The following is a 25,456-nucleotide window of genomic DNA, read 5'->3' as shown; positions in this document are numbered from 1 at the left end:
CTAGTTTATCCATGTGATCAGCATCCATGTACTAACTAGGCTCAACCCTGCTTAGCTTCAGTATCTGGTCTTAGGCAGCAATTCCTACATGCTGCTATATGTACAGCAATAGCTGATTAAAATTTGTTTCCTCCAACTTTTTTTTTTTTTCTCAGAGTGAATATTATGTAGATGGAGATGGTGTCAGTATAGTAGACTGGGTCAAGCTGTTCTGTGCTGTACACCTGGTGTTAGGCGTAGTAATGGAGTCATTTACCTCAGCTGTCAGAACATACAAAATAACTGCCCTTCCCTGGATCCCCTGTGGTATCCTAGCTAACAGATAGCATTGTGTTTGGCTGGCAATAAAGCCCGTCGAAGTTGCATCTAAACAACTGTGTGACATGATGAATGTCCAGGTCTTGTTTTGCTGCCTAGAGTTTTTCTCACTCTGTCTGCCGTGTCATGTTCGCACAAGTTTCACAGCAGAGACTAATGCTGTATTTCATTGAAAATCAGGATCTCCCAACTTCACATCTCTGACTGAGTCATGTAGAGGTCCCTTATGAATGCCTTTCTCTATAAAAAGTTGGCAAATGTGTTGAAACGTGCATAAAATCCATTACAAGTATTAATACAATATTCATTCATTCATTCATTCATTCTTTTTGACTTAGTCCCTTTATTAATCTAGGGTTATCACAACAGAATGAACTGTGTGGAGTTTGCATATTCTCTCTGTATTCGCATGGGTTTCCTCCAGGTGCTCCCACAATTTAAAGACATGCGCAAAAAGTTAATTAAATATAACAAATTGGCCTTAGTGTATAAGTGTGTATGGGTGTTTCCCAGTGCTGGGTTGCATATGGAAGGGTATCTACTGCGTAAAACATAAGTCGGAATGGCGTTTTTTTTTTCCGCTGAGGCGACCTCTGAAACAGAGACTAAGCTAAAGGAAAATTAATGAATGAATAAGTAAGTTTTTAAACCTTATCCTTAATTTATGTGGTGATTTTAGTTTGTTTTGTAAACTTTCAGTAGCCATTAGCTGTTAGTGTCATGTGATCAATCAGAAATATTAAATGTAGATTTAACCCTGTAAACATATCATATTTGATACGCAAGTTTCTAAGACCTATATAATATCAACCTGATCAATTTTTGGCTTGAAAATCTTTTGTACATAATTTGATACTTGCAATTTGCCCTCTTGTGGATTTTCTTGACAGGAAGTGGAAGGGCTTTTTTACTTTTTAAAAATGGCTGCTCTCATAAAATTACTCGCATGCTTTTTGGCTGGAAACTATTTGCTAATGTCAGAATGTTTTAGTAAGAATAAAACTTTTATTGTTTCCAATTTGATTAAATTTGATTGTTTTCTTGATTGAAACAATGCATTATTACTTAATTATTTATGTTACAAATAAATTGTGTTGAAAATGCATGCATCAAATGTAATACATCAGGTATAAAGGGTACTACAATGCAAACACACAGAATTTGGATGATTTAATTAATCCAATTAGTGACTGAAATGCTATCTTAAAATGCATTGTGGGTAATTTACAATAATTGCACCTTAAAAAAGGTCAAGCTGCAGTGTTCCTTTTTATTTTAGAAAGCATGAAACTGATCATTTTCCAACATGGAGAAACCTGACAGAAGCTAAAAGCACTGCTCCAGCAATTATTTCAAACTTCTGTGTAATGTTTAGGTGTAAAGTGAAACTTTGCCTGAACAAGGACTGAAACTGCTATTACGTCTATACGTTATATTAAGTCTATAAAGTATTTCAGGTAAAAAAAAATAAATAAAGAAAAAAACTTCCTGAAATTTCCCTGTTGTCAAAATGTTACATTTTTTTATATTATTTTTTTTTATAAAAATAAGTAATTAAGTATTTAATACCGTAATTAATTACGTAAATTAATTAAGTAATTAAAATGAACATTGTTTTGAGCAAAAGGTTGCACAACCGCCTGATGTATCAAATGTAATACAAAATAATATCATAAAAAACATGTATATGGCATTTTATTTATTTATTTATTTATTAATTTATTTATATATTATTTAGATTTTGCTAGATGGTTTATTAAAATAAGAATTTGTCTGCCTATTTTTTATATTTAAGGTTTTACAGGGTTAAAGCTCAAGCTAAAACCTTTAAAAAATTTCAAGATTTATTTATTGATAAATAGTTGAAAATAAAAGAACATTTGAAATGCAATTTTATATACCACTTTAAATGTATTTAATCTCATTATCTGGTTGACACTATGTAATATTGCAGAATAAGTATTTATTTGAAATCAAATCATTTAATAATTTAAGAAATGACATGTAGTTCCACATTTTTATAACTATATTTTATGCCAAAGCTTGATATGCCATAAGCATCTCCTTATGAGAGGTTATATGTCAAGAAAAGGGATGAAGAGCTCAGCTCATCTCTATTTTTTTAGGAAACAATTGGAGCATCCTTAAATACAAGCATCTTTCAATAGATTGGCAGATTTATTGCTGGTGGGATTCTAACTTGTTTGCCCTCTGCCTTTTTTAAATGACCTTATAACAAAGCAATATATTTTGGACCGCAAACCATCTAATTAAATAAATAATACTAATACCAAACTGGTAAAGTGACAGGAGGGTGGATCTTTTGCTAAGGGGACTGTGTGGCGAGTGAGTTTTGCGCTAAATCTACTGCAGTAGGTTGAAGACCCATTTGATGTGTTGATAGCAGTGCACAGAGGAAGTGAAGCGTAAAGGGCAGAGTACCCAGTCTCATGACAGGTTAGCGGCGGTGTCCCTTTAATCTTATGCCTATTGCACCCAGACACAGCACCTGGCATCTGCTAAAACTGACCCAGAAAGATGTAAAAACACAACCCACCAATCTACAGAATAGCAGTCTACCACAAACTTCAAAGTCATAAAAACTGAATCTACTATATGACAAGCAAATTATATAAGAGTTTGTTACGTCGGATTGCACAGTAACATTGTTTACAACAATTAAATTTTAAATGCACCCATCTGAGCACCATAACAGGTTATAAATTCTTAATCCGGAATTTTTGCGTAGGTAGGCAGACTGAGCCACTGGCAACTGTACCTTAAAGTGCTTCACATTTCAGATGTAATTCTCAACGCTGAGCAAGACATTATTTAACCTCTTAAAGATTATTTGACACAATGGCTGATCTGCATCACGTGGGTTTCTTAACCTGCCAACTCACAGCAGTCTATTGAGCTACGTTGAAAAGCTGTCAAAACATCGATTGACGCATAAATTGTGTAAACTGATGCAAAGTTAATTGCGTTTAGCCATTTAATCATGTATTTGTCACTTAGCAGCCATTTTTTCATTTAACATGCCTCACAGTTCACACCTGGAGCAGCCGGAGGTTAAATGGGACAGAGGAGGGACTGTGAAGCTCAGTAGCTCACAAGGATATGGATCACCTCTTCTGGGATTTAAACCAGTGGCATCAGCAGGCCCTTTTTTACTGGGGCACGAGTCAGTAAAATACAGCTGTGTCCCAGTATGATATTACTGATGATTGCTTGTCTCTGTCTTCAGTAACATACACATGCACCCAACACCTTAATTCTTCTGTAATCCAAGCTGAGGCGATGTGGGTAAATACACACACCATTAGCATGCTGGTTTCCTATTCACGCAAGCATATCTATGCCATTCCCATCTCCCGACAGTAACACACGCTGAACACAACTTATGTTCAATGTTTGTAGTTAGTCGTCCGTGTTGTATTTAACCCCCAGTTGGCTAAGGAGCACCACGTGCAGTATCCGCTTGTTAAGTGGTGACGTGTGTAATACTGTTTCCGGGTGCAAGCCGCCACTCATTTTAGTGGAGAAATCATTCGTTTATGATCACATGTTATTACTATCACACATTAAAGTTAATTTTATATAAAATCACAGTGTACACAACAATCTTTGGGCTTGCTGCATAACAAATACCAAAAATTTTACAATTTATAAAAAATTAATCACTTTCTGGCCATCGCATATTAGGCATGGACATATATATTGCGATCGTGATTTTCGAAAGTCTTAAATCGTTTTGTAAACGTTTATTATTACCATTTCATGAGTCTCCCCATTCAGTTAAATAGAGCACTTGGACCCGGAAGCCACTTCGCATGACGTCACACTTAACAAGCGGATAGGTTGTTTTTACATGACGTCATTGATGACGAGCAAAATTCAGATGGAGAGGGGGGTGGGGGGGATTGATTCTTCTACATAGAAACACTATCAGAACATCAAAATGTTTCTGTTTTATGTTGTTTATAATTGTTTAAATATGCCAAAAACAGCTTTTATAGACTTGAAAAAGTTTGTGCTCATAAAGGGGGGGAAAGTTCAAGAAACTGGCTGAAAAACAGAAGAAAGGTGGCATGTAATAAACATACATTCAATACATCCATGTGTACAAACTTTTTTGAATGTGATAATTCATTTATATATATATATATATATATATATATATATATATATATATATATATATATATATATATAAATATATATATATATATATATATATATATATATATATATATATATATATATATATATATATATATATATATAAATATTATATATATATAAACATTATTTATGTAGGTCTTTCTATGCGTATAAATATGTTAATGTGTTACATAAAAATTGTATACAAACACCAACACACTTATACAAAATCCAGAATGAAATCTCCATCTTGTTTTGCAAGAATCAAAGTCTTTACTGACGTTTCGGCAGAATAAACAACCATAAAATTAACGTTTATATGTGAAGCATTGGTGGACGCTTGTTGATGGTAAGTTCATTAAGTTCATTCCCCCTTACAAAAATAAATAATAAATGTCTGGAAGATATCTGCTTGGGGAAAAGCTAGTAATTTATAATAAACATGTTTTTGAACCACATAGTAAAGTGCATAATGTGTACAATTCTCTGTTAATGACTGCTGCAGAATACTGTAATATAGTTAACTGATTAATTGTAATAAATAACGTTAGTGTAAACTGTGGTGTATTGGGATAGTGTATAATTATAAAATCTGATGCCTATTGAATATTTTGTTTATTACTATAGTTACTATCTTGTAACATAAAATCTTATACAGCATATACCGCCTCAATGACAGGCAAATATATGTGAGTTTAGTAGAAAACTCTGCTCTCTTCATGAAATAAGGATCATGCCCAACATTTGTGGTTATTTTCTATTCATATCTCCTTTGAAATATGGTATAAATTGCAAAAATATAGACTTTCCTCTAAGTCTCCCATTCAGTTTTTAACTTCCTGCGCTCCATCTAAATTTCATGCTTCACCAGAAAAACGTGATTGAAAACAACCTATGTAAAGGCTATATATCACCCATGTTGGGGTGATATTTTTGTGTGTTTGTGTTGTAATGTGTTTATTAGGATTATTTTTGCATAATCTAATTTGATTGATCACAAAATAGAAATATAATTATGGGATGTTATAATTTTCCTTTTTACCTTACAGTTTTTTTTTTTTTTTTTGGCATTGGTAAAATCCAAATTGTGTAGTGCATGGACTATAATGCAGAGCCTCAAACCAACATCTATCTTCAGTTTACCTGGCGAGCGAGCATGCAATTCAATTTAAACAAACCTGAGAGTATAGCTGTTGATGTGTTTTTGTATAGTGTTTTGTTTGTTACTATTTAAATAGCTTTGTTGTTTGTATTGGGACCTCTCACACACTGTAAATGAATCATCATTTTCCACTTAACAGCTCTGTGAGTATTGCCATTATTATTTTTATTTATTTTGCTGGTGAACCCAGTTTGACTTCAGGACTCCAAAAGACCCATTGTCTCACACGGATATTATGCATGGATATTAGTGGAGATGATCCAGGTTATGATCCAGATGATCATAATAGGTAAATAATATTGTAATATTAATGTAAATTATAACTATACTGTATTTTCTGATTTTCAGCCATCTGATTTAAAAAAACAAAAAAAAAAAAAAACAGAATTTAAGCAGGTTTGTTTATTGGCTGTCAACCAAATTTTGTAAATTGCCGCTTACATGGAATAACTTTGAAATTGAAAAACAATACTGACAAAACTGGGTATCACTTTATTTTGATGGTCCCTTTAATGCAATTTGTTGAATTTAAGTTACATTGCATCTACATACAGACTAATTCTCAATAGATTATAAGTAGACTGATAGGTTGGGGTTGGGATTAGTGTAAATTGACATGTTCTTGTAAAGTTTCTGGTAACACTTTACAATAAGGTTCATTAGTTAATGCATTTACTAACATAAACTTATCATGAAAAACACTTGTACAGCATTTATTAATCATAATTGAACATTTACTAGTGCATTATTAACATTCAAGTCCATGCTTGTTAACATTAGTTAATGCACCATGAGTTACATGAACTAACAATGAACTACTGTATTTTCATTAACTAACGTTAACTAGCATGAACAAATACAGTAGTAAATGTATTGTTCATTGTTTGTTCATGTTAGTAAATGCATTAATTAACATTAACTAATGAACTTTATTGTAAAGTGTGACCAAGTTTCTTATAGTCAGTTAAATGTCTGTTGAAGGAGCAGTATCAACAGATATTAAGCATGCAGTCTACTAATACTCAAATGAGATTTAATTGTCATGTAGTTGCGATGCAACTTTTAGTCAACAAAATGAGCAATAGGGACCATCAAATTGAAGTGCTGCCCAAAACTGCATTTTGTAAGCTGTGCACTGCTAAAATGTAGTGGTGCTTTCGTTAGAACTTTTAACACAACATGCCTATGAAAATGACAAGTTCAAAGCTAAAACAGAGCTCAATGTTAATATGAGTGAATATGATTTACTATTTTAGATAGAGTAATGCTTTTCTGTCTATAACTGAGGTCAGTTACAGCTTGCTAAATTTGAATTTATTTAATTTTCTTTCAAAACTGAACAAATAAATAATAATGTTAAGGAAAGGAGTTTAAATTAGCTGAGATTAATTTCCACTGAAAATAATCCAGCAATCATGTCATACAAAAAGACAAAAGTTCATTTAAAGAATGAACAAAGCACTGTTAATGAGTTTGAATTAAAGTAATTCCAAAAACTATGCGAATGGAAAGAGTAAGGAGGATGTATTTTATTCTATATTATGCTTGGTTTTAATGATGTGGCATCTCACTCATTGTGCGACCCACTTTAGAATTTGTTTTGCTGAAGTTTTGCGACTCCCTATAGCAGAGTTCTCTGATAGCAATTACACGCCAAGCATTGGAACATAATTTATGAATCATAACTAACCAAATTGGCTAGCGTGTTGTTACTCCACATTTGGCTGGGTTGATGAGTGTTAATTTCAACCGGTCCATAATCAAAGAGAATATCAAAATATGGGGATACTTTATTAATAGGGGTCTGTACCCTAGGACTAATGAAAGCTTAGAAACACACCAATTTGAACTATTGAGAGCTTCAACTGCTACACTTTCCAAGCCCAAAAACTAACTGAAACATGTCAAAAATAATAATAAATAAATAATTGGCAGCCTTCTTGCGATGCAGTAATTTTGCCTGTGGTAATATAAGCTCCTGGAGGAGACACCTGTCATTGGTAATTTTGTATTGGTATTGATATGGTTCATTGGATGATATCAGGAAGGGGGCTCCAACATGCAGGCAGCTGGGGTTTTGATAGCAGCACAGGATGGGATTACCGACAGAAAACCAAATCACGGCAATACCTGACAGACACAAGTAGAATATGAAGCCTTACCATTTACCTCAGGGGAGCACTTAACCGGCTGTTCACCCAGCATGCTATTGCATCAGACTTTCAGCTGATTTTGTGCCTTTAGATCCGGAAAAGTGCATGTATCTTCATTTTACATTGTTTCTAAAATCCTCGAAAATACTGGTTTAGATAATTTATTTTTACATTGCTTCAACAACTACAGCAATGTATCATCGTTTAAGATTTTGGGGTCGTAATATTTTCTTTAAAGGGCCATGAAACCCCCCTGTCTCAGCAGGGTGTTTTCACACCTCTAGTATGAAAAAAGTCAGGAAAATCCAGCTTTGTTTAGGTGGGAGTGTCCAGTGGCAAAAGACAGAAGGGTTTGCATGAAAAGGGGAGTTTCAGTATGTGCACGCGCTGAATTTCACACAAGCAACACATATGTAGGAGAATTGACAGCAACTACGTTTACATGGACATCAGTAATCAAAATATTTGCCTTAATGTGATTAATACAATAATATGATAAAGGTGTTTACATGAGTTTCATTTTGAATGTTCCTTTTATGATCCCATTTTACATATTATACAGTAGCACATAATTCAATTAACATCATCGGGTCACCATGCTATCCACATTTTCTCCAGAGTTTCATGTAATTTCGAGTGTTTTATTTATAATTTGTTGACATTAAATGCAGTTTGGCACTTTTACTTTGATTCAGGAACATTGCCCCTTGTGACAAACAAGATATTGGATGCTATGAACTGCGGGAGTATTGTTTTAATGGAATTTGATACAGCATGCCGTATGAGAGAAAAAAAAAACCTCCGAATTTCTCGGTAACTTAGATGCAACCGTTAGGTGCATAGAATAGTGTCAGATAGCCGTGTTTGTACAGAGTATCCTGTCACAAAATGTAGCAAAAAACCTACACGATGGTAATAGTTTGATTAAGGTGTTTACATATTAACATGTTTACATTTGGAGAATAGCAATTACAGCAGATTTTTCAGTCTATAATATTGTAGTGATATTAACATACTGTAAACATTTTTTAAAAACTGAAAGAGTACTGCTGACAATACTAACTAACTTTGCCATCTGAATAAACAAACAAAGAACATTGATCACACACTTACTAAACTGTCTGTAGAGACAGAACAATCAACACAAACTAAAAACGTGTCTTTTTAAAAAGAAAATGAGTGGCAAGTCTGGATTTCACCATTTGCAGATGCAAAAAGCTCTTGTTTTAAAAGTGTTCCTTACAAACATATTTTTGTTGAATGTTAGCAGACCACTGTAATCCACATATGAGTCCACAAGCTGCGCTCTCATAGCAGGGAAATGAAAACAAAACCTTCGTTGCAGCACATTTATAAAACGCAACACTGATGAACTATGTCTCCAAACAATTATTTTTCTTCTGCTTGTTTTAATTACGGTTGGCAACACAATGTGGCGTCTCTCTTCCATCTGATCATTGTAACAGATAAAAACAGTCTTTGAAGCTATTACATGTATATTAATGAAGTTGCACCTCATTCACAATAGAGTGCGTTGATTGGTTTGAATCAAATCTTATCTTATTATTAATCATAAAAACTCAAAGACGTCACGTTGTACCTGCCAGTACAGACATCCAGTCTCCATGCTGGAATTTACACAATAATCTCGTGGCCATGAAGTAGCTTCTAAAATTTTTTCAACCCGGAAGAACGAATTCGCTTTAAATTATGCAAGAACAACCAATTTTCACTTTATTGTGAAATATTTGTGTCCTAAAAGTGTTTTTAGCAGCAAGGGACACATACTGTACATGACTGTCAACATCTCAAAAAAGAGTTTTGATGTATTGTGACCCTCTAAAAATGTCTTACATTAGCCTATTAATGTAGTAATATGTGTAGTAATATTTCATATCTAAAAGGTGTAAATGATTAAAAAATGATTAAAACAGATCGAGCTAAAGGGACAAACCTTGCCTGCCAAATGCATGGTTACACAGATATAAAAATATTGAGGTAACCTCTAAAATAAAATTTTGCTTTTTTTTTTTTTTTTTGCTTTTTATATTCCCTTATGTTTTCTGCAAAGATACAATACATTTATTTAGGTTTACCACAACTGAGCACATTGTGAGTTGTACTGGAATAGACCTTCCTTTAATTTGATAACTGAATTGTATTGTAGTTTCACTGAATATTCACCAGTTTAACAAATTAAATAAAAAATAAAGGTCAGAGTGTTCCCACATTTTTTTTTCTTTTTTTGTTCAACTAATTGTATTCTAATCTGATTCTTCCCATTCTTTGCCCTCTCTGTCAAAACAGCGATTTCTGGCACAATCTGTTCAGGTAGCTTGAGAAAGGCCTTGAATCCACATATCCATCAACTCTAGATGAACCTACAGTTCTTTCTAAGTTTCTTAAAACATCCAATTAGACAACTTTAGACACATTGTACTGAAAAAAAAGAGTCAAGTTCACCTGAAGCAGAGAAAATATTCCAATTGAAAGGACATTTCCAGTGTGCGCTCCTTGATAATGATGAGGAAGGCATAATAATCATTCTATGTGGAACAAGAGGGAGATGATTTATACTCCTCTCTTCATCCATTTGCATTTTATTAAGTAACCGCCTGCCTGTAATGGCCAGACAGAAATTAAGGTACCGAAGATAAGAACTTTAGGTTAAGCATCATTACACCAAGAGAGATGAATTCTTTGATGAAGATGACAGCAAAGAAATCCATTGAGCGCACCTTCATCAAGGTCCGCATTGATCTTTTGGCACAAAGGAGCTAGAGATATGCATAACAGTCCTGCAGTTATGGAACCTGGGGACAGAGTCGCTTCATCAAATGCAGGAGTTATGAGTTTACCTAAACATGTCATGGCACGTCTGGCTTCAATACAAGGTCATGCATCTCTCTGGATAAACCTCCACTATTGGCTTTGTTTCGACTGTAAGGTTAGCTAAAGGCGTATGCTAATTGTTTTTAGAAGATAATGCCCCCTTGATACTGTTTGAGATCAATACAGCTCACCTACACAGCGCGAGCCAAAATATATGAGCGCTGCAGAACAAAAAGTGTGAGAAAACCATTAAAACCGGATCTCTTGGCCTTAATGGTGGGATTTTGCATCCAAATCTGCTGGCAAAACACCTCAACCTTTTTCTTCTGCCTTCAAGTGCCTCAACACTCCAAATTCTGAAGCGGAATCAATAATTGAAAAATTACAATGTGGTTCCTTTTGAAGCTTCCTACTGCCGACTTTTCATAAAGGGAATGGAAATTTAATAGTAGTCTTCCTCATATCCACAGAGCTGCTCACAGGAATGTATTTTTAAAAAGTTAAAAAAGAAAGAGCTTGATTTTAAACGCACCGTCGAAACACACAAAGGAAAAAGGCACAACTGACAAGTTAAGAGGCTATTTCACCATACATCGGTTGCCAGACTCGTGCTAAAAAAATTGGATTGCAAAATGACAGGCATAGAAACTAAAGGGAAAGAGGAAATTTTGAGGACGGAGTGCAAAGAACAGCAGCTGATATGACTAATATTCCAATGTGAGGGTATTTTATGGGGGATAAAAACCCATTTTCCGTTATGTCTCTTCATGGTTCTTCATTCACAGCCACTGAAGAAGAAAAGACGGGCATATAAGACATGTCAGCCTTTTTTTTTAGCCATGGAAAGGAGAATTATTGAAGAAATATCGAAAGCCAGAGCACATGTTCACTAGGAATAAGTGGGATTAATTGAATAAAGGAGATGGGAACAAACTGAACAAGCCAAACACGCCTTATAAAAATGGTGTAATCCTAAGGAAATTAATTGATGCATCGTATGATTTCCTTAATTAAAAATAAATGACCGTACACATAGGTGAGAGTGCAATTGTTCCCATGACACTGGTTAATGTACAATGGTATGAGTCATTTTATTTCATGGTAAGGATACATTTCACAATATAGTAATTTAAATAGGTAATTATTTCATAAAACAAAGGGTCACAATCAATAAACATTTCAGTAATGAAAAGGACGGTAGGGAAGCACAATATTGGATTTTTGCTGATATTTTCATTCATATGGCTAAGCTGATGCTGATGTCATTTCTATTTATGTCTTTTTGAGAAGTGTTTCCTCAATTGATAAAGTTTGTTATTTGCCACTGTCACCACTGGCTTGCTTGGTAGGAACTCGTGGAGCTGTCTATCGATAGATTTGCTCTTCAGTGTTTGGACTTTCAATCATTCATTCATTTAGTCATTCTCTCTTTGGCTTTTTCCCTTTATTAATCTGGGGTCACCACAGCGGAATAAACCTCCAACTTATCCACCATATTTTTTTTTAACAGCGGACGCCCTTCCAGCAACCCATCACTGGGAAACATCCATGCACTCTCATTCACACACATACACTATGGTAAATTTTAGCATACCCAATTCACCTATACCACATCTTTGGATTTGTGGTGAAAACCGAAGCACCAGGAGAAACCCACGTGAACATGAGGAAAACATGCAAGCTCAACACAGAAATGCCAACTGACCAAGCTGAGGCTCAAACCAGCGCCCTTCCTGCTGTTAAGCGATTATGCTACCCGTTGCACCGCTGTGTTTGGAACTTTGGAATTATAGCAACGAAATTTGAACCACACTAAACTAAACTTAAACTCTGAAATCTGGACTGACACGATTCAATTTACTAGAACTTCTATATAAAGCTACTTTGACAAAATCTACATTGTAAAAGAGCTACAGAAATAAAGTTGAATTGAATTCTAAGGTTTACAGCCCCATGTGGATGAGTTGAGTGAATGAGTCCTATTGTACACAGAGTTATTCTGTACTCACATGCACTGATTTAAGTCTGTGATTTTTAATTTATAAACAGTTGACCAAAATCAATCGTAAAATTTCACCTTAGATGCATAAGTTAGCCAAGTCCATTTAATTACATTTCATGACATACACAAATTTATATATTATGGTTGACAATTAATTCTGCGTTAATATCTGATCCTTGCTTCCCTTAACAATTAACTGGTACTACAGCAACACAATGCGTGTAGAAATGCATAATGCTATTATTGACACAATATATTCTCCACTTGTAAAAAGTGCAACTAATAAAAGCCACAGTGTACAGCATTGCACTGTATGCTGAAACTTCATTTTCTAGCAAGCTTCTATATATTGTGAACCAATCAGTCACTCTGACAGCTGGCCAGAGGCTCTTGCCCATGTGTCAATCATCAGACAACACAAGCAGCACACCAATCTCCAGCAAGCTAATGCATGCATATTTTACAACTTCTGTTCTTATTTCTTCACCTAATTTCTTAATCATCTCGTTTTGCATTTATTATTTGGTCATTAATGCACCCTCTGTACATTAGTGCTGATCATAGAAGTAATCATAACCTCTGAAAATTCTCTGATGAATGATTAATATTTCATTATGAGCAGCTGCAGGTGAAGATCAAGTATTTTGAGGATCAATAACACTTTAGCATCATTACACCAAACAAGATTTTTACTGACTGTATACAGATTCAGAAAAAAACGGTTATCAGTTTATTGGATTTCCCATTTATGTGTGTTTGTTTTTGCAAAATGACATCTTTATTTTTAAGAAAAACTGGTACATTTAAATGTCAACATTTAGAACAATTCTAAAAAATATGCCAGACATTAAATACTAAAAAAAAAAACGTATGTGTTATGGAAAAAAATTAGGACCATATGAAAACTAGATGTTTGAAGCGTCTAGATCAGGGATGGCCATACTTTTTCATATGAAGGGCTAAAAACCAAATATCATTGAGAGCTGTGGTTTGAAGGAAATGTACCAACCTATACTACATTAAAGTTTTCATGGGTAATTTCTTAATATATTTAATAATATTACAAAATAAATAGAAAACATTACTTTAAATCGTATTAACTAATGTTTTTTTTTTTTTAATGAACTTATAGCGATAAAAAAAATAAACAATCACATTTATAACACAAATTTTACTTCACTAACTCTACTCATTTGAAAAGAGGTTTGAACTCAGTGTTGAACAAAATGAGTTAATTAAATACACTCATTACTTCAACTCATATGAACTAAGTTGACAGTACTCATTAGGATTATTTTTTGACTTTAAACGGTTTGTTGCAATCGGTTTCTGCAAATAGTTTGAGCTACCTTAAATTTTTGGGTTCACAATGTACAATTTCTTTTCTTTAATAAACTTAGCTCTTTGTTTATTATTTCTTAAACAATATCTCGTCTCAAACTACTAAAATGTCAAAAAAAAAAGTCACTGTGTTAAACTGTAAAATGGATTTTTCAACATCGAAAGTCAACAGAGCAGAGACCAACACCCAATAATGTAATGTCCAACTGTAAATTAATGGAGAACACAAAATATGGAAACTGTTAATAAACAGGTATTTTTTACAGTGTAGTGTACATTGTGTTTGAGTAAAACTATTTTGTTGTCAAATTTCTGTAAACTATTGAAATTTAAAATAAACAACCCAGTACCAATGTGTTAATATTATTAAGAAATAAAATTCTTATTTAACTGACAATTAATATATTTGTTATTCTGACCAACGGTGGCGCATTGGGTAGTCTTAGGCCTGTCACAATAATCAATACAGTACTGACTTATCGCATTGACTTATTGACTTAACACATGGACATACATGACCTCAATAATTTTTGGTGATGCAATATACATTGGCTATACATAAAAAATAAATAAATAAAATTAAAATTCTAGTAACATTTTAGCTGATTGTGCAACATCTCTATCGTTATTGGACGTGTCAGTACGGTTAAAAACACTACAGTATTTAATATAAATTACTATATTATATTTTCATGGATGTCTGACAAAAAAAAATAGATTTGTTAGTGTTATCAATTTCTTTCTTGCTTACACTTTGACCTAAAGCATATTTTTCTTTCCAAATTTGAAAAAAAGGCTATTAGACCTTAGAGAAAAAAAATAATAATAAATAACCATTTTACTCCAACTCATACCTAAAAAAGCAAATACAGAGAAAAAAAATTTCATTTGGTTGTATAAAAAAGCTGTACGCACATTTACACACACACATGTATATGAAATTACAGGCTACATATTACAAAAAAGCATATGAATTTATTCAACCAAAGACCCTCAAGCTCAGCTGATGTGAAACAACCAACACCGCAACACTTTGCCCCATTGTTTGTTAATTTCTACTTGAGTTTTATGGAACAATGCGTCTCTGTATAATTAATCTAATGTGCATTCACATAAACAAGCAGATTTAATATACAGTCACTTACTCAGGCAAATACATTAGCACTCGAGCACAAAGTGTGTTTGGGTGGAAAATGCACAGTTCATCCATAGGTGCTACAAATGCTGAAAAAAAATGTTTACAATGCACTGTTTGATGCTTCAAAACTGCAATTTAAGAGGCAAATAGATCAATACACTAAAGATAAAACTATTAGGAATAAATGTGGCCCCTTTGACTCGCACAGTTTTCTGAATTGTGTGTTAACTGTTGCGATTCAAAACTGGTGTAATGTGTTCATTCTGAATCAGGTTGTTCATTGACCTTATTAGCAGCAAGCATCAATGTGACAAACACAGCATTGCCTTCACTGACTCACTAGCCCTTGTCACTATCGGTTATTCAAGTCATTCTCTTCCAATGTCAGCAAACATAATCATGCAAAACATATGTTACATTTCCCTGCTGATCACATTGGATGGCTAATCTATGGCTATAGATTTACTGCATGTCTATTATGAATCGCCAAGCTAGCAGGATAGATGCAGCAGCAAGGAGCTTTAGATTGTGTTATGAAACTTTGCAACAGCAGTTCTGTTGCAGTATGATGATATTACATAATGCAAGACTGACAACAGCAATCCAGTTTCATAATAAACACATTTCACCCCTCACATCATTTTAATATTGGGTCAGACGTATTCAGGATGCAGAGGATTGTAAACTAGGGCAGAGGTGTTTAGCTAAACATACAAACATTTACAAAAATGTATTTTCTCCTTGATATTTAATATCTTGTGAATAAGCTAGCAATAAATGTCATTTATATTCATGTCACGTCATGTTATGATTATAAAGGTGCCTTGACTGTCTTTTGAATACCCTTTCAAGTGAAGTGTTACCCAAAAGGGCATAAAGCTGACAATTTATTTGGATATCAAATATAAAACCTGGATGGAATGAGAGTTTTTTTTTATATATAAATACATACATATGTGTGTGTGTGTGTATATATATATATATATATATATATATATATATATATATATATATATATATATATATATATATATATATATATATATATATATATATAAATATTTATTTTTTTTCCCAGCTCATTTTAACAAACATACAGTAAGATCATTATGATTTAAGCGTGATCATTTTCCTCACTACAATCTATAATCTGATAAGACATTTTCACACCATTACATTCATAAATATTAGAATACATTTATTCTAAATGCAGAAAGTCTAAATTAATTTACTTTTTTTTCATTTAAATGTACTGTTTAATTAATTTTTGTAAACATTTCGAAACATAGTAGTTTTAGTAACTGTTTTGATTAGTTGCAATTATAACAGAACATAATATTTTTTTTCTAATCTTGCAAAAAAATTGCTATTTAACCTAAAAGACACCCATTTTACCCCTTTTCAAGATCTAATATTAGGGTGCTTTCACACCTAGCCTTTTGTTTTGGAACCTGTCTCCTTTGCCCAGTTAGCGTGGTTCGTTTGGCATATGTGAAACCACCAATCATCCGTGCCAAAACAATCCGCTCCGAGATCGCTTGAATGAGGTGGTCTCGGCTCGATTGCAAATAACTCTGGAGCAGTTTGAGAAAGCAATAGAATCTGAGCCCGGCTATATCACAGTGTTTTATGGATATGTAATAGGCATACAGCTATATGAAGAGAGAATTATGAGTAGGGCAGGAGGTCATTCCAGACATCCCAAGTCTCCCGGAAGTTCTGGGAGTCTCTTGCAAATGCACAGAGATGACTGATAATGACTGATAATCTCCCAAAATGACAGCTGAGTAAATAAGCCGTGAAACCAATGTGAGGAGAGTTTACTCACACATGACTTGATTTAGCTATTTTGGTCAGTTTAGAAACTTTGCTGTGTGAAAGCGAACCGCACCAAGAACAATTAGCAACAATGTAACAATTTGAATCCCTGTTTTGGAACAAATGAATCAATTTACAGGTGTGAAAGCACCCCAAATCTTTTGAGTCTCCAGAATGTGTCTGTAAAGTTTCAGCTCAAAACACCCATCAAAATATTTATTATACCTTTTTGTATATTGAGATGTTCTACTCCGAAAACAATGTTGCTGTTTTCGCTGCTTGTGCCTTTACTGCCAGTTCTCCCCGCAAACTGTTCCCACATGCCTGTCAGAGTGTGCCTTAATCTCCAGCTGCATCAGAGAAAGATCAGCACAAAGACAGACATGAAGGAAGCAGATCTCACGTAACGTTTGTGAGTAATACTACAGTAAGAATCTTCCCAATGATTATTTGATGTATTTGTTGTGGAGTTAATTCAAGCCTTTTTGCAACGATGAGTCACACACAATATCATTACAAAGTTTATTTACTTACACACAGAAATACACACACATAGCATGCGCGTTTAACTTTAGACTGTTTTTGCACAACAAATGTGACAGGATACATGGTAATATTCACTGCTGTATAGATCCATTATGTTAATGTACGAAATAAACCTGATTTAACATCCACAAACCAAGATAGAAGCCTCTTCTTTTATAATTGTACTGAAATGCGGCAGTAGCATTGAATTACGGAGTGATTGTACTGTCTTTATTACAAACATGCACTGTTTTAAAAACGTACTAAACTTGTAAAACTCATTCTTGATCACATTCGATGATGATTAATGATCACAGAGCAAAATAGATCTTTCAATACCAGTTGCTTTGTGCACATCCTGTCTTGTTGACACGATTATACTATATTACTATGGAGACGTTAATATTGTACATGGCTGTCAATCAATGATCAAGGTGGGGAAACCGCATTCCTATGTCACATTGCAGTGGGCCTCAAAAATGGGAGAGATTTGATTTCTATTTGAATGTCAGGAAATTTTATAAAATAGATTTATAATCTTTATATCACTCCAAGATAACAGTGGACACACTATAACTACACACAGATCTGTCCAAACACTTTACAAAAGATGATTTTCATCATAGGTGCCCTTTAAAGTATAATTTAATGGCTTATAAAGGTTAAATGGTGTAATTAGGCAAGTTTCATTTTTTATATATATATTTTTTTAAGTTGAATTGGTTTATTCTGTGGCAAACCAAAAAATGAAACTTAAGGGTGCTAATAATAATGACCTTAATAAAAAAAAAATACTTTCATTCCAGAAAAAAGTAAAACAAATAAGATTTTTTCCAGAAGAAATATATTATTCGTTTGTTAAGTGGAACATCACTCGAGACTCAGCAAATGGTAATAATAAACATTTACAAAGCAATGTATCATATTATGTAAATATACTTTCAAAAATCATTATCACAATATACATAAACATAAATATATATCCATGTCTAACATCAGATGGCCAGAAAGTGATTAATTTTTTATAAATTGTTCAAATATTCATGTCTGCGATGCAGCAAGTCCAGAGACTGTTGTGCACACCATGGTTTTATATAAAATTCACTTTAATATGTGATAGGACTAAAAGTGGTCATGAATATTTTCTCAATTCAAATGAGTAGTGGCTTGGACCCAGAAACAGTATTCCATACATCAGGGCTTAACAAGTGGATAGGAAATACTGCAAAAACATCAAACCTCGGTTAAACATCACTTTCAAGTATTCGAATATTTGGGGCAGCACACTGGAGCAGTGGGTTGCAAAATCATCTCACAGCAAGAAGGCTGCTGATTCAAGCCCCGGCAGATTCAGTTGGCATTTCTGTGTGGAGTTTGCACGTTTTCCCCGTATTTGCATGGGTTTCCTCTGGGTGCTCCGGTTTCCCCCAGAGTCCAAAGACATGTGGTAAAGGTGAATTGGGTAAGCTAAATTGTCCATAGTGTATGTGTTTGTGTGAGTGTGTATGAGTGTGTATGGCTGTTTTCCAGTGATGGGTTGCACCTGGAAGGGCATATGCTGCGTAAAAAATATGCTGGATAAGTTGGCGATTCATTCTGCTGTGGCGACCTCTGATTAGTAAAGGCAGGGGTGTCAAACTCAATTCCTGGAGGGCCGAAGCCCTGCACAGTTTAGTTCCAACCCTGCTCCAACACACTTACCTGTAGGTTTCAAACAAGCCTGAAGGACTCAATTAGTTTGATCAGGTGTGTTTAATTAGGGTTGGAACTAAACTGTGCAGAGCTGCGGCCATTTTGGAACTGAGTTTGACACCTGTGAATAAAGGGAATAAGCTGAAAAGAAAATGAGTGAATGAATGAATTATCTGAATATTTGAAAAATATGAATAATAATAATTATAATTAAATAATAATATTGCTATTATTTACTAACAATATTGCAGTCCACTATGCATTTTAATTGTAAAGTTTAGATTTATTAATGATGACAAAACACCTTTTTATAAAATAGTACCAAAACATTCACCAAAGCTCTGGAACTCCCACACCACTCAATTAATCTCTTCTTAAAACCTTTGTATTTTTTTTTTTTTTTTGTTACAATCCTCAAGCCCTGTAGCTGTTGTTTGTTTCCTTTTTTATTTGCTCTCTTGTCTTTGTTTTTCCTTTTATGTGTTATTACTCTGCTATTTTTCTAAACCCTTTTATGTTTTTTTATGTCTTTTTTGTTTTTGTAATGCGGCCTTGAACACTAAAATGGTGCTATCTATAATAAGCATATTTTTATTATAATTTATCACGTGCAAAAATTCAACAAAAGCAATTACATTTTACCTTAATTTTACAATATTTATATCAAAAGTACTACACTGTGTTGACTGAATCAGCTAAAATTATAGCAATTTACAAACCAATTGACTAAACCGGCAGTTTGAACTGATCTACAAAAATAAGCCAAGTCAAAAAAACAGTTTGCTACATCATTTTAAAAGCTTTTAAAAACATGTTAATGCTTTCATTCTGGTGACTACCCTAATGGCAGAGTCTTCAGGAATCCTAATGACCAAATTATAAATGAATTAAAATAATTATAATATCCAAGACATTTCTTTATTTATAAATGTGTATATTTACAATGGTTTTGTAATTACAAATGACAAATCTAACCTAGCCACAGATCTGAGTACGCCATGAGCATATGTCTAACTGTCGAACCGATATAGAATGCTGACCGCGAGTTAATTGTCTAAACTATATATTGGGGTCTAAAGAGCAGGGATAATGAAAACTCAGACAGCAGAACAGCAGCTAGTACTGCTGATGCTACCCAATGTTTAGCTCCTAATGACTTAGCATCTTTTAAACAAGATCAAGGAGGAGGTTTTAACCAGATTATCAGCGAGATGAGGGATTTTGAAGAGACACGGCAGGACGTCCACGGCATGTTTACATATCTATTCCATTAGTTTAGGGCTTTACAGACACGAACACCTGCAATGAAAAGACTGCAATGCTGAGATGTCACTGCCATTGAATAAAGCACAAAAATTAAAGGTTTTAAAGATATTTCAAACTTTTCTAGTTAAATGTATTGCTCAGTTATGGCTAATTTATAGTTGTTGAGCAAAGCGTGCCAGATTATAGTCATCCACGAAATAATACCCCACATTCAGTACAAACTTTGTATGAGTTTGTGTTCTTACATGATTTTCATTAATCCTCTAGTGAATCTTGCACTAAAGCAATGTATACAGCACTGTCTGAAAGAGAGCACAATGTAAGTGTTATCATATATGCATCATTTATAGCCATACTGTTTGTATATTTCAACAGCACAGCTACTGCCCTGATTTGCATGCTTAGTATAGTTCAATCATTTGCTCTGACTCAAAGTCTATATAGAATCACAGTTAAACTCCCAAAACGTCAAGATAAATAAAACCGAGATGGCAGATATTCTGGAAGAAATATTGCTTAAGGGCAAAATGTACACAATGCTAAACATATTCATGAAAAAATGTTATGTATGGAGTATTATTTATGTGCTGCATGCTAGGGGACTTGTCTGTGGCTACATTTACATTACATGCTTCAAGTGACCCAATTCGCCCCCCCCCCCCCACAAATGTGGCACAGAACTGATATAAGCCACGAACGTGTGCGCAGGATTCCAATTGTCTGCTCGGTTTTAGGTGTCATTTACGTGTGGAAATAAATCTGATGTGATATGTGCATTGCATCTGCTATGCGAGTGAACAGATTGGATTTACCCTTCGTTGCGAGTTGTACAACATTGAAAAAGCGTAGGCAATTGACATCAGCTTGGACAACATTCATGATTAGGTGACTCTTTTCAAAGGTGTAATGGAGGAAAAAGGCTTTACTCCTTTTTGCACCTTAGGAGATAAAGGTTTTGCTGAAATTTTAAAGAGGGTGTGAAACCTAAAATCTTGTATTATCATACAGTTTCATAAAATGGCACCATTTCACTTTTGCAGGGCAAAACTCCATCAGTAAAAATTCTGAAAAGACTTCATCAAAAACATAAAACACTAAATAATTAATAAATAATAATAATAAAAAATACCAATCCCAACTTTTTGATCAGTATATAGTGACCTTGGGTTGTTTCACCAATGCAGCTATCTATTAAGTCAGTGGTTCACAACCATTTTCTGGAACCAAAACCAAAAGTTGTGCACTTATTTTTTGACAAATATATTTTTGCAAATGTTAACAAAAAAGTCAGTGCCTAGACAATGTCAACCAGGCGTGCTCAAAGAACACTGGATAAGAGCAGACAACACAAGCATGTCAACCAACGCTAACTGATTGCATCATTGATTGATATCCACAGACTGCAGACACATCAAATATTGTTCAGGTAACTGTACCAGTTATCAGAGGGAAACTATTGATTTGAGAACACAGTTGCATTTGTTTATTTCAAAATTGCACATTTACAGTTATAATGGCCGGTTTCCACTGAGTGGTACGGTATGGTTCAGTTTGGTATGCTTTTATGGCCTTTCCACTCTCAAAAGGTTCCTAAAAGCGAACCGTACCGTAACGTTTTTTGGGTACCCTTTGCAAAGGGTACCTAGCACAACAAAAGGGTACCAAAAGGCGGAGCAAGACCCGCAACTGAATGCTATTGGTTTCCAGAGATATGGCACTTGCTCATGCAACAAGCCAGTAGAATAAAAAAAAAAAAAAAAAAAAAAACGCCTTTTTTAAATACACAGCCGAGTCATTACACCATAATAATATATACATACATTAACAAGCCATAGTTGACCTGAGCTCAAACAAACCTTTTCGTCATCTTGATGAACAGCCACAAAGCCAAGAAGAAGAGCAGGATCTACCCTGTGCCCGGTTTACAAGACACTCTAATGTGCAAGCCGTTTCACTTTCTCTTGTGCATTTGTGTGTGCATCTATATTTGAAATAAGAAACTTTGAGCTGTGGATAATAACGTGCAGGTGATTATTGAGGAGCTTCTGACATCCGATCCTTTCAGAAAAGGACAAACGCGAGAGTGATGCACGAAAAAACAAAGGAGAAGCCAGAAAAAACAAAGGAGCAAATTATTCTTTCAGCACCCTAACACATGAACAAACTGCCATGTTTAACTATTAGCATCACCCTTTTGGACTATTTCGAACTTGGAATGATGGAATTACTTTCTAACAAGAGGTTACATGTGCTGCTGAAGATTAAAGATACAGATGAGAGGTTTGCACTGACTGGGATATATGATGCGTGTTGTTTTTGAAGCTAAATAAGGACGAAATGTATGCTGTGTGTTGTTCTTCTGTAATTGGTAACATATCGGAGACTGTAAGGGTTTGTTTGTGTTCATATTTGTTGCATTTGTTTATTTATTTTATATAATTGCAGACGTTACAGTAGGCTATTTTGCATTGATAGGCAGTTATAATCAAATCCGGTTCATAAAAAGGTTAATAAGGGACATTTTATAAATAGGTATGTGTGTTTATAAAGCATCTGTTTTGTGAGAAGTGCTTCTCATATGATATGTGAACAACCTTTACAGCTTTACTTTGACATTTTCTTGAGCGAGAATGATGTGAAGTAAAACTTTGTCGTACACCACACCCACCAAAAGAGTACCATTGGTACCCTTTTGGCAGTGGAAAAGCAATCCTAATAAAGTTGACCCACACCGACCTGTACCGCATCGTACTGTTCCACTCAGTGGAAACGGGCCATAAGAGACATATCATGATTGTGATTAAACCGATTGACAGTCCTGATATTGTGTATTTACACATGTGTAAATCAAATTTTAATTATACTTTTGAATGAAAAAAAGAGAAAATGATCATGCTCAGTGTTCCACATCTGAGATTCAACTGATTTCCCCCAGCAGTCCTTATTCGGTACAGAAGTAACCCACTAAGTGATCTGAACCTATGAGAAAGTGAGATGATTTCAATAAAACCTCTGCTATCATAATATTGGAGTAGGATCTGAACTGTCGAGACATGAAGGCACACTCTGAATCTCTGCTGTGGTGAAACCCTCAGTCTTTGATCTGCGAATAGAGGACAGGAGAGACTGCTGATCCATTTCCTCTTTCCCTGTGACCCATTTTCCTACGACTCCAGCTACAGAAAGATTGCGTACAACCCATGGACCTTACAAAACCTCCTTTCCATGGACACAAGTAATGGAATCAAATTATTTTCTAGCTTTAATTTTATGATTCAAATTTATTCACCCACGCAGATGGACGAACGGCAGCTTAGGTTGCGTATTTCGATGCATCCATGAATAAGGGCTTTTGCGATCCAGTTGTAATTAAATCCTGCATCTTGACAAGCAAGAGGCCACGGCGAGACAGACATAATTGCAGCCTTTGAGATATTCATGCACAAACTGCTTTGTATACTGTGACAGCTTAGCAGGTTCAGCCAACACAAACTTGAGTCTAATTAATTTGAATCAGTAATTTGCATAACTAAATCAATTCTCATAATCACGAGGCGTTTCACCCTCAGCAATAAACATCTGTGTCCTTTGTGGTTTATTACATTCGCCGTGAAAAATGGAGACGAGCTTTAGGTATGCCCATGTAAGTCGAGCAAACACTTTCTATAATAAATATTTTACATTTGCACTTTTATTCAAAAATATTTAACTGCATATTTTATGCTAATGTTCCTCTGAGGTTTGCCAGCACATGAAGCTCGCTGAGGAAATGGAGCAGTCGTGCCTGTAAGCGGCATGTTCTGCAGAGTTGCAGAATTACAGCGGATAGAAACTCTAATCTGGAAGCAACTTGGCATGACGTGTGCTGTTCATAGAAATAAAAAATAAAAAACAATGAATAAAAAAAATAACAAAACCAACAAACAAATCAACAACATCAACAACAAAAAAAGCAAAAACAAATAAAAAAGTGGCTGTTTTTAATTAAAAAATGTTTGCGTCATTCATTTGTATATTTTGAATAAAACATTTGAAATTGTATTTTTATTATATTTCTTTTTAATATTTATAGGCTGATAGTCATCTGACAAATGGGTTACCAATGAAAAATGGGTAACACTTTATTTTGATGGTCCATTTGATTATTAGCAGACTGTCTGCTTAATATCTGTTGATATGCTCACTTAAACATTTAACTGACCAAGAAACTATGCGTGTCAACACTCAACCTACCCTAACAGTCTACTAATAGTCAAATGAGAATTAGTTTGCATGTAGATGCAATGTAACTTAAATGCAACAAACAGACCATCAAAATAAAGTGTGACCGAAAAATGTCTTTGGGCTAATTTGGGTACATTTACTAGGAGTGTGGCGAGATGCTTACCCCACGAGACGAGACATGAGATTGGGTTCACGAGAACAAGATGAGATTTTAACAGTATTTTAAGAAATCTTCCATGATCTGAATCTTCTATTTAGGTGCTCAACTTGTAATGAATATTGATTTACTTCTATCTTAATAAATTCTATGCAGTAAATTACATACAAAAACTGCTAAATATTTTGCCAATTGTATGTGAATGGAAACTCTTTTTAACATAGAATATAGAATATTAGCAAAAGAGTTGCTAATAATTGTTGGAAGAAAAGTTTTCATTTAACTGAAAAACAAACCATCAAAAAATGCAAAACAATTTAGTTGCTTTTTAAAAAAAATAGTAATAAGTATTTTTTTTTCTATTTTAATGAAGGACTTGTAAACACTTAAATATTGTTAAATATTGAGCTATAAACTCCACTGACTAGTTTCCCCCTGTACTGTTAAATATGAGAAATCAAACTCCTTTCACAAATTTTTTTTTTTTTTTAATTATAAAATTGTCATTTTTGGTATTTCATCTTACATTTTTCAGCAGTTTTGCTTTTATTCAGCAAGATTTCATGCATGCCCAGTGACAATCTCTGAGCTACTGTATGCCATTGAAGTAAGGACTGATAGGAGAGTTATTTTAATGGAATTTGATACCACGCACGAATGAAAAG

At 34.2% G+C, this 25,456-nt stretch overlaps 1 protein-coding gene across 2 annotated transcripts in view; it reads right to left on the bottom strand.

Annotated features, from left to right (window-relative positions):
• ca10a (carbonic anhydrase Xa) overlaps window positions 1–25,456 on the bottom strand; it is a 260,678-nt gene that overhangs the window by 113,227 nt on the left and 121,995 nt on the right. The window lies entirely within an intron of this gene.

This window comes from Danio rerio, chromosome 12 (genome assembly GCF_049306965.1).
Source record: "Danio rerio strain Tuebingen ecotype United States chromosome 12, GRCz12tu, whole genome shotgun sequence".
Classification (NCBI taxonomy): domain Eukaryota; kingdom Metazoa; phylum Chordata; class Actinopteri; order Cypriniformes; family Danionidae; genus Danio; species Danio rerio.
The sequence above is the reverse complement of the archived record's forward strand: the minus strand, read 5'-3'. Positions and strand labels throughout refer to the sequence as shown.